Source organism: Monodelphis domestica, chromosome 1, assembly GCF_027887165.1.
Source record: "Monodelphis domestica isolate mMonDom1 chromosome 1, mMonDom1.pri, whole genome shotgun sequence".
Lineage (NCBI taxonomy): Eukaryota > Metazoa > Chordata > Mammalia > Didelphimorphia > Didelphidae > Monodelphis > Monodelphis domestica.
The window spans coordinates 501,669,579-501,680,266 of NC_077227.1; positions in this window are offsets into that span (position 1 = coordinate 501,669,579).

Genomic DNA, 10,688 nt, shown 5'->3' on the forward strand with positions numbered 1-10,688 from the left:
CAACCTCTCTATTGCTCAGTTTCCTGATTTGAAAAATGAGGGAATTGGAATAGATGATGTTGGAGATTGCTGTCAGCTCTAAGATTATGCTCCCATGATCCTTTGGGTAAATGCATCAGAAATAAAAAATCAAGATATTTTGTAAATTCTCTTGTCATTGGCTAGGGAAGAAAATGGATTTAATGATGAAACCATGATGATAAACAGAGGATAAGAGGGTGCATTCTCAACAGAGGTATCCTTCACCAATATAATCATTCAATTGGCAAGTGTACCTGCTTTATCCCCAGTCCTTAGTGTGGTAACCTTGGGATATTATTTTTGTGACACATGGAACCAGAAGAGTTGAATTTGACACGTCGATCTACCATTATCAGAGAGGTAGTGTGGGGTAGTGGCTAGGGCAGTAGATTTAGAGTCAGGAAGACAGGTTAAGATCTCACTTTTTTCTCAGAGCTAGTTAACCCTGAGTATTTCCTTTCACTTTGCTGATCCTCAATTTATTCATCTGTAAAATGAGTGACTTGGACATGATAGCCTCTAAAGTTCATTCTAGCTTTAAATCTATACTCCTGTGTCCTTATAACACTAAGTCAAATGATCTCTCTCAGTTTCATCTACATACCATAATAATATTGGTCCTGCATACCTCATAGGGTAGTTATGAGGTTCAAGTGAATGATTATAAACCATCTTGTAAACTACAGAATGAAACACAATGTAGAAAATCATTTTGGGGGTGTCTGCCCTTGAGGAGGTAAGATGAACACACAGGAAAAAAAATTAGAGAACAAGATAGCATATGATACAGCCCTAATTGAGTACTGAAATACAAAAGGAGTTTACTCACTCATCCATTTATTCATTTATATGTGCATTCCATTTATTTATGGATGTGAGTTTGTTCAGCCCCTGCTGTGTGCTGTGCTATGTGCTGTGAGGAAGATAGAGATAAATAATAATCTCTTTTATTATCATTTGGAGTAACTTTTAAATAGAATTTACATTCTTTATCCTTATGGAGTTTACAGTCTAGTTCCAGAGGAAAGAGAGTGGGTTTTTTTTAAATGAATGAATCAAAACACTTATTAAGTGGTTATGATGTGCCATGCTCTGTGCTAAGAGCCAGGGCTAAAAGGAGAAAAGCAAATATAGTTGTTGCCAAGAAGGAGCTCACATTATTATTGCTGTTTTTAACTTTTAACTTCTGTCTTAAAATTGCCCCTAAGTATCAGTACCAAGGTAAAAGAGCCTTAAGGGTTAGGCAATTGGGATTAAGTGACTTGCTGAGGTTACATAGGTAGGAAGTATCTGAGGCCAAATTTGAATCCAAGATCTCCCATTTCCAGGCCTGACTCTCTAAACACTGAGCCATCTAGCTGCCCCAAGAAGCTTAAATTTTAATGTGGTGGGGAGCAGGGGGACAACACAGATAGGAAATAGTGGTCAAAGAGGGGCAATTTGTTTCAGAAAGTTAGGATGGTTGAGTGAGGACAGAGGGGAGTAGGTTAACACATCCCTTCTAGGATTAAAAGAAGAGTTGATTTAATCATGGTTCATGATTAACTGGTGTAACATATAAAAGAGTGGTTGACTTAAACAGTGACTGCGTAAATATGGTTTCAAATCAAAAATATAGTGGTTGCCATGGGAAAATTCCCAAATATTAAATATACCCAAGTCAGCTGGGTTTTATGGAGATTTTTAATTAATACAAATAAAGGAATTAAGAAAAAGGAGAGAGAGAGAAATATAAAGAGCTCAGGCCAACATGGCCTAGGCCTGAGCCTTAAGAGAGAGATCAGTCAGTCTTTTATCAACTCACCACAAGATCATTCCAAGCAAAACTCTAATGTTCAGAGAGACCCTCCAGTTTAGCTCCTCAGCTTAACTAAGTTCAGCCACCGAGCCCTCCAATTCAGCTTTGGCAAGCTCCTCCTTCAGAGACCTTTCTGACCTCCTTTTAAAGAGAATTTTCTCCTATGTCACCTCCTCTAAGTTTTCACATCTACCAATCACAGTAGACATTTTCCAAAGGACTGAGCATTCTTAATTCACACCTTCTTTAGTTCTCAACTTCTCTGGGTAGACTAAAACTTCACACCTCTTTTGTTAAGCTTGTCCCTTGCAAGTTTGCAAGTTGCCTGACCTTTTAGTGTTTAATTTGACCTTTATAGGTACTTAGCACCTTTTTGTATTAGATCTAAAAATAGATTTATCTTAAGGGCTTTTGCCTCACTATAAGTATGAGTTAAATACTTTTTCATTGTTCAGTAAGGAGTTTACAACTTTATCTTCCCCTAAAGTATGCTTAAGTATGGGTGGAGTAATGTTAGAGTTCTCACATTCCTGATCAAGTACCTTCATTGTTTAAAATGGGGAATGGTCTTAACCAAATGTTCTAAGGTAGAGTCTGAGAATTTTTAACATTCACAAGTCTGAAAATTTTTAAGATTCACACTGGAGAGGATTGAGAAGGAAGAAGGGGAATATGGGGGAGCGGCAAGGAAGCTGGGCTCTTGAAAAGATGCCACGAGAGATGGTATTGAAGAGAAATATTTCCTGAAATAGTAGTAGTCACTAATCAAGATATCACAGAAGAGATATCACTATAAATTGGTCTTTAGGAAGACTTGTGGAGGAATGGGACCTGAGCAGGGAAATTGAAGAATGGGCGGGAATTGGATAGATGGAGTCAAGCCCAGCTCTCACTGAGGCTGAACCAGGTGGCACATAGAGTGCTGAGTATTGAAGATTTGAGTTAAAATCCAGTCTCAGATATTTACTAGCTGTGTGACTCTGCACAAGTCATTTAACCTCAGTCTGCCTCAGTTTCCTCAACTATAAAAAGGGGACAATAATAGCACCTCCTCCCACAGTTGTTGTGAGGATCTAATGAGATTAATATTTGTAAGGTACTTAGCACAGAGCCTAGCATACAGTAGGCACTATAGAAAGGTTAGCTTTCATTATTAGTTATTATTTTACTAATACACATAACAAAGTAACATGGATAATCTCTATTATGACAGCTGTGACAACAGTAGGGAGTAGAGTAAGCTCATTCACAAACCCTAGAGTGTACTCACTCTTACATGTTCTTGTTTTCACACTCGCTTCTAATTTGCCCTTGAGGTTAGGCATCTTTTCTACTTAATGATGCAGTGAGGCCTTCTAGGACTAATGAGTCAAGGGGACAGCTTCTGGGTTCATGGAAAGTCTCACCTTCAAAACAGTTTCACACAAACTTTGACTAGTGTGGCCTGAGAGTGAGCCCTCTGATCTAGGGTAAAGGATGATATAATCATGCCTTCCCATTCAAAAACTTAGTCACCCCATCTGTAAAATGGGTTCTCTCTGCTTGGAGTTTAGGACACAGCAAATACTTTTTTTTTTTTAATATATTTTATTTGATCATTTCCAAGCATTATTCGTTAAAGACATAGATAATTTTCTTTTCCTCCCCCCCCCCACCCCCCATAGCCAACGCGTAAGTCCACTGGGCATTAGATGTTTTCTTGATTTGAACCCATTGCTTTGTTGATAGTATTTGCATTAGAGTGTTCATTTAGAGTCCATCCTCTGTCATGTCCCCTCAACCTCTGTATTCAGGCAGTTGCTTTTTCTCGGCGTTTCCACTCCCATAGTTTATCCTTTCCTTATGAATGGTGTTTTTTTCTTCTGGATCCCTGCAAGTTGTTCAGGGACATTACACCGCCACTAATGGAGAAGTCCATTACGTTCGATTATACCACAGTGTATTAGTCTCTGTGTACAATGTTCTCCTGGTTCTGCTCCTCTCGCTCTGCATCACTTCCTGGAGGTTGTTCCAGTCTCCATGGAACTTCTCCACTTTATTATTCCTTTTAGCACAATAGTATTCCATCACCAACATATACCACAGTTTGTTCAGCCATTCCCCAATTGATGGGCATCCCCTCGTTTTCCAGTTTTGGGCCACCACAAAGAGCGCAGCTATGAATATTTTTGTACAAGTCTTTGTGTCCATTATCTCTTTGGGGTACAGACCCAGCAGTGCTATGGCTGGATCAAAGGGTAGATATTCTTTTGTTGCTCTTTGGGCATAGTTCCAAATTGCCCTCCAGAATGGTTGGATCATTTCACAGCTCCACCAGCAATGAATTAATGTCCCTATTTTGCCACATCCCCTCCAGCATTCATTACTTTCCTTTGCTGTTATGTTAGCCAATCTGCTAGGTGTGAGGTGATACCTCAGAGTTGTTTTGATTTGCATCTCTCTGATTATAAGAGATGTAGAACACTTCTTCATGTGCTTGTTAATAGTTTTGATTTCTTTATCTGAGAACTGCCTATCCATGTCCCTTGCCCATTTATCAATTGGAGAATGGCTTGATTTTTTGTACAATTGATTTAGCTCATTATAAATATGAGTAATTAAACCTTTGTCAGAGGTTTCTATGAAGATTTTTTCCCAATTTGTTGTTTCCCTTCTGATTTTAGTTACATTGGTTTTGTTTGTACAAAAGCTTTTTAGTTTGATGTAGTCAAAATTATTTATTTTACATTTTGTGATTCTTTCTATATCTTGCTTGGTTTTAAAGCCTTTCCCCTCCCAAAGGTCTGACATGTATACTATTCTATGTTTACCCAATTTACTTATGGTTTCCTTCTTTATGTTTAAGTCACTCACCCATTTTGAATTTATCTTGGTGTAGGGTGTGAGGTGTTGATCTATTCCTAGTCTCTCCCACACTGTCTTCCAATTTTCCCAGCAGTTTTTATCGAATAGTGGATTTTTGTCCCAAAAGCTGGGATCTTTGGGTTTATCGTATACTGTCTTGCTGAGGTCGCTTTCCCCCAGTCTATTCCACTGATCTTCCTTTCTGTTTCTTAGCCAGTACCAAATTGTTTTGATGACTGCTGCTTTGTAATATAGTTTTAGGTCAGGGACTGCAAGGCCCCCATCATGTGTGTTTTTTTTCATTATTTCCCTGGATATCCTTGATCTTTTGTTCTTCCAAATGAACTTTGTTATAGTTTTTTCTAAATCAGTGAAGAAGTATTTTGGTAGTTCAATGGGTATGGCACTAAATAGATAAATAAGTTTGGGTAGGATGGTCATTTTTATTATATTGGCTCGTCCTATCCATGAGCAGTTAATGTTTTTCCATTTGTTCAAGTCTAGTTTTAGTTGTGTGGCGAGTGTTTTGTAGTTGTGTTCATATAGTTCCTGTGTTTGTCTTGGGAGATAGATTCCTAGGTATTTTATTTTGTCTAAGGTGATTTTGAATGGGATTTCTCTTTCTAGTTCTTGCTGCTGAGCTGTGTTGGAGATATATAGAAAAGCTGATGATTTATGTGGGTTTATTTTGTATCCTGCAACTTTGCTAAAGTTGTTGATTATTTCAATTAGCTTTTTGGTTGAATCTCTAGGATTCTTTAAGTAGACCATCATGTCATCCTCAAAGAGTGATAACTTGGTCTCCTCCTTGCCTATTTTGATGCCTTCAATTCCTTTATCTTCTCTAATTGCTACTGCTAGTGTTTCTAGTACAATGTCAAATAGTAGAGGTGATAATGGGCATCCTTGTTTCACTCCTGATCTTATTGGGAATGCATCTAGTTTATCCCCATTGCAGATGATATTAGCTGTTGGTTTTAGATATATACTGTTTATTATTTTTAGGAACGACCCTTCTATTCCTATGCTTTCTAGTGTTTTTAATAGGAATGGGTGTTGTATTTTATCAAAGGCTTTTTCTGCATCTATTGAGATAATCATGTGGTTCTTGCTAGTTTGCTTGTTGATGTGGTCAATTATGTGGATGGTTTTCCTAATGTTGAACCAGCCCTGCATCCCTGGTATGAATCCTACTTGATCATGGTGAATGATCCTTCTGATCACTTGCACAGCAAATACTTTTGAAGAACTAAAGATCATGAGATAAAGAGATATCCAAGCAGCCAGTCATTCAGTGAAGCATTGCAGTGACCCAATTCTTTCATTGTAGTTTTTAGTATTTAGGGATTTGCTTAAAATGTTTCTCAGCAGAGGGTGAGGTAGTTGCCCAGGCTATAAAGAGACATTCCAGATCATGCTTCTCTTGCCTTTGACTCAAAACATATCTCTGAAAGGAGTCCATCTAGCTATGTGACTAGAATGGAAAAAAGAAATACTGGCTTTCATGGGGGAATTCAGGAGAGATCCACAAAGGCTAGAGGAAGGAGTGTTGGTGTGGAAATACAATTGGATTAGCCTCCTGGGTCATCAACAGCATTTTGTTTTGAATGGAATTTTGTTATAATGAATACATGGATAGAAATCTCTTTCCTATTCTGTAGAAGCTGGAAATGAAACATAACTTTCCATTGAGAACTGGAAGGAAATAAGGAAGGAAAGGAAGGAAGGAAGGGAGAAAGGGAGGAAGGAAGGAAGGAAAGAATGGAAGAAGGGAGGGAGAAAGGAAGGAAGGAAGAAAAGGAAGGAAAGAAGAAAGGGAGGAAGGAAGGAAGGAAGGAAGGAAAGAATGGAGGAAGGGAGGAAGGAAGGAAGGGAGGGAGGGAGGAAGGAAGGAAGGGAGGGAGGGAATGAAAAAGGATCAGAGGTCTTCTAGATCAATCCCTCCATTTAATAGATGAGAAAAACTGAAGTCCAGGGAAGTTAAGTAACTTGCTAGTGGTCACACAGCTAATAAGTTTTAGGATTTAACCCATTTCTAGCCCTTGAGCCATTAGCTCCATAGCTCCATTGCTCTGCCATGCTATGTCATTGAAGTAGTAACAGCCAAGACTTGATCCTGGTTCATGTACCTCTAAAGCTAATGCTCTTTCTACTAAGTCATGCCACCTCCAATTTGTAACTGTGCCAAGTAGGTCAGTGGCCAATCAAGCTTGAACTAGTAACTATCAGACAGTGAGGCATCCAGTGACATTGAGGCTAAGGAAATATCAGGTGTTAACATCCAATAAATGAGGATAGAGCTTGAATTTAAAAAAAAGTCAATTCATCAGGTTTTAAGAAGTCCATCATGGTAGAGGCCAGCGAAGGTTTTATTATAGTAATAGGTAAGCGCTAATCGGGGAACCTGCAGAATGTCATGAGCTAAGCTGTCAACTTAACTTACCTTGCAGAGAACTGACAATTACATGGTGGCGGGTTTCCACTGGTGTGTAACCCAACACAGTCACTTTCTGAAAAGTCGGTAACTAAATTTGAGGTGCTGAAAGAAATATTGCAGGAGAAATAATGCTTTAGGGAACATTTATATGCTTTAGAGTGAATTAATGCCTCAAAAAAAAAAAACCCAACCATTTCTGTGCACAAATACATACTTTTAACATTCTTTTTTTAGACACCAAGTATTTTAATAGTGGTGTAAATCAGATTTTACAGGCCACATATTTAAAGTATGGAGTTCATTAAACGTGTGAAATTGGACATGGGCTTCAGGGTGTGTCTGAGGTCCCCAGTAATGAATCACAAATTGTGTTACGATTTCAGATCCAGTTCAATAGGCTAGAATACACTGTTATGATTTTAGAAGAAAGAGAGTCTTTACATAGGCCTTTGCAAGACTTCTTTCCCCAGAATGCCATTGGGCTGAGAAGTTGGAGAATGTCCCAATACAGGCAATCAGGATTGGGATGGGCCTTGACTCCATGCCATATGAGGATCTGTTGCAAGAACTAAAGATGCTTAGGCTGGAGAAGAGAAGGTTTAGAGGTGATGTGATAACTGTCTTCAAGTATTTGAAGGGCTGACCTTAAAAGAGGGATTAGATTTGTTCTGTTTGACCCCAGAGGGAAGAACTGGAGGCTGTGGGGAGAAGATGCCAAGAGGCAAATTTAGGTTCAATGTCATGAAAAACAGCTAGTGTGTTCCAAAGTCAGATGGATTTATATTGAAAAGGAGTGGGTTCCTCATTACTACAAGTCTCTAAGCAAAAGCTGAATGATTACATTTTTTTTAAACTTCTATCTCCATGCCATGCATTCTCTATTAGGCCCATGTGGGTGAACCTATGGTATGCGTACTGGAGCATGCTGGAGGGGGCTTTTCCCTTCTGCCTCTCCATATCGGTGCCTGAGGACATTTCTCTCATCACCTGCCCTCTGCCCAGCAACCTAATGTGAGCGCTTCTTCCCTCTCCTGTCTGGGGTAAGGGAGAGGCTCACATGCAGCATGAGGATTACAGTTTGGGTACTCAGTCTCTAAAAGGTTCGCCATCCCTGATTTAGACCTTCATTTTCCTGGCTTTCCCCATTAGTGGTTTTCCCCATTCAGTTTCTTCAGCCTCCTCCTCAAGAACCTCCTTGGGCTCTGAGTGAGAAGCTTTTGCCTTATTATGCCTGGATATAAGCTTTCACTTCACATTTCCTGATCATCTCCACATCTTGACTTTTCCACTTCCAGCTCCCCCCACCCCAATCACTACACTTTCTAGAAGGTTGTTTTCCCCAATTAGAATATGCACTCACTGAGGGCAGACACTGTCTTGCCACCTGTATCTGTATCCCTGTTATTTTAGCATAGTACCTAGCACAGTGTAAGTGCTTAATAAATCCTTTGCCTGTCTGTCTTCATGAACAGGAATTTCTTATTCAAGTTTGGGTTGGGCTTGATGGCTTCTGTGATCCCTTCTACCTTGGAGATTCTAGGAACTGGATGGGTGTCAGAAAAAGGGGGATTGGTAGATTGTTTCCCACGTGTTTAATTTGGCCCCAACACAACTCTAAGCTCCTTGAAGTTGGGCTTTGAATACCCTAAATTTGCTTTATCTTGTCAATTAGCAAACATTTATTAAAACACATGACACACGATACTAGGTGGAAGGCTATACCAAGGGCCTCTGTCCTCATGAAAAGTTACAACATAGCTGAGAAGACAGATTACATATGCAGAGTTTATATGCTGTTTTTTGCCCATGTAAGTAAGCTATGTGTGTCCTTCTTGGTCTGTCTAGATGTGGCTCCCAGGGAGGGACAAATAAACATGTCTAGAATGCCCTCCATCCATCTTCTCCAAGTGAGATTTTGACTCCTGCCAGTAGGAGAAGCAGATTAAGGCAAGTGTCTAGACCAGCACTGGTGAGGGTTTTCAAGTTCATATCACAAACTGCAACTTCAAGCTGCTTGTGAGCCCCCTACATTACCCTAGAGAACAGAGAGAGAAAGTCCTTGCTTTAAGTGACTAGATAGAGGGGTGGGGCATGCAAAAAATGTCCTTTGGGGCTGGGAAGAGGGGACATGGAGCACCCCCCCCCATTGGCTGGGCACATATGCCAATACTTTGCCAGTGCTGGCCTAGACACTCTGCTCCCCTTAGAAAAAGAATATTGGACTAGAATTCTCTCTATCTGCCCACCTTAAGTATTGCCAGTCAAAAGAAATACTTTTTTAGTTCAAGCTGAGCCCCTGGTTGCTCTCCCTTAAGGGAAAGAAATGTTCCAAGCCACATATCTAAACTTGACTTCCTTTTTACCAAATTCTGCTTCCACAGTGAACATACATAGCAAATAGTAAACAAATCCATTTATCCAAACTGATAGCAAACATATCAGAGAAGGGATACCCATGAAAACATACCATAAAATACAAAGAATAAGTGAGCTCTCCCATTGGAAATGACAGTCTCAAGTCTCACCCAAGGGGAAATTCCTCTAAGTCTCTAATGTGGTAAGTCGAAGATAGGGACATGCTTAAGGCACCTACATGTCAGTTTCTTCCCAAAGCCTTTCTCTTCCTTTAGGGACCCAAAAAGAATCTGAAACTCCATTATCTATTCTCTTGAAGCTAGGAACCAGAAGTCCAGGATTTCTCGTCCACCAAGTTCTCTTCCACACTTATGCAGGTGTGGAGACTTTAGTAATCAACCTCCACCAGTCTGGAGGGTTCCATGCAAATGAACCATGAACCTTTGGGCTGAGTAAAACACATATAAAAAGATCACTAATACTACATGCGTGTTCCTCTCCCTCAAATGATCTTCTACCAGAGCTCAGATGTCACTTTCCATATTAAACTTCTGATCTTTTCAGCTGGGGTTGACAGCTTTCTCTGCAGGCATCTTTTGTGCCTTGATGTAAACATCATGAATTATTTGTATATTAGCATATCCATCTTCTCACTGTAAGCTCCCTTTAGTCAAAAAGTATCACTTTTTCATCTTGGAATCTCCAAGATCAGGCATAGGATCTTAAACACAGGAAGTGCTTCATAAATATTTGTTGACTTTCATTGAAAGTGAGGGGAGGGTGCATAAAGAAAAATGGTGGCCAGAGGATCCTTTGACTTGGAAAAGTTACAGGGTGACTTTGTATAGTGAGTGGGGCTGTACTGAAGTAGATTCTACAAACTATCCAGGAACAATGGCAAAGTTGATTTGAGCATGATTCATAGTTCCAGAACTGAATGGGGGAAAGTCAGGGGGAGGAAGAGTATTCTAGAAGGACAGAGTTGACAAGACTATGGAAATGTCTTGAGGATCCAAGTGAAGTGATGTATGGCTGGGTCTTTCCCTGAAAGAGTAGTCCAGGAAGGCAGTACTCTCAGGAGAGGAAGGTTGCAGTGGTGGAAATTTCTCCAGTGTGGGAAGGGGGTTGGCAAGGCTATGGAGGAGATGGCCAGAGAGTCAGAATGAGTATAGCCAGGGAATTGGAGGTGGATTTTGAATAATTTTTCCCTTAGTTTTGTTTTTCAGTGTGTTG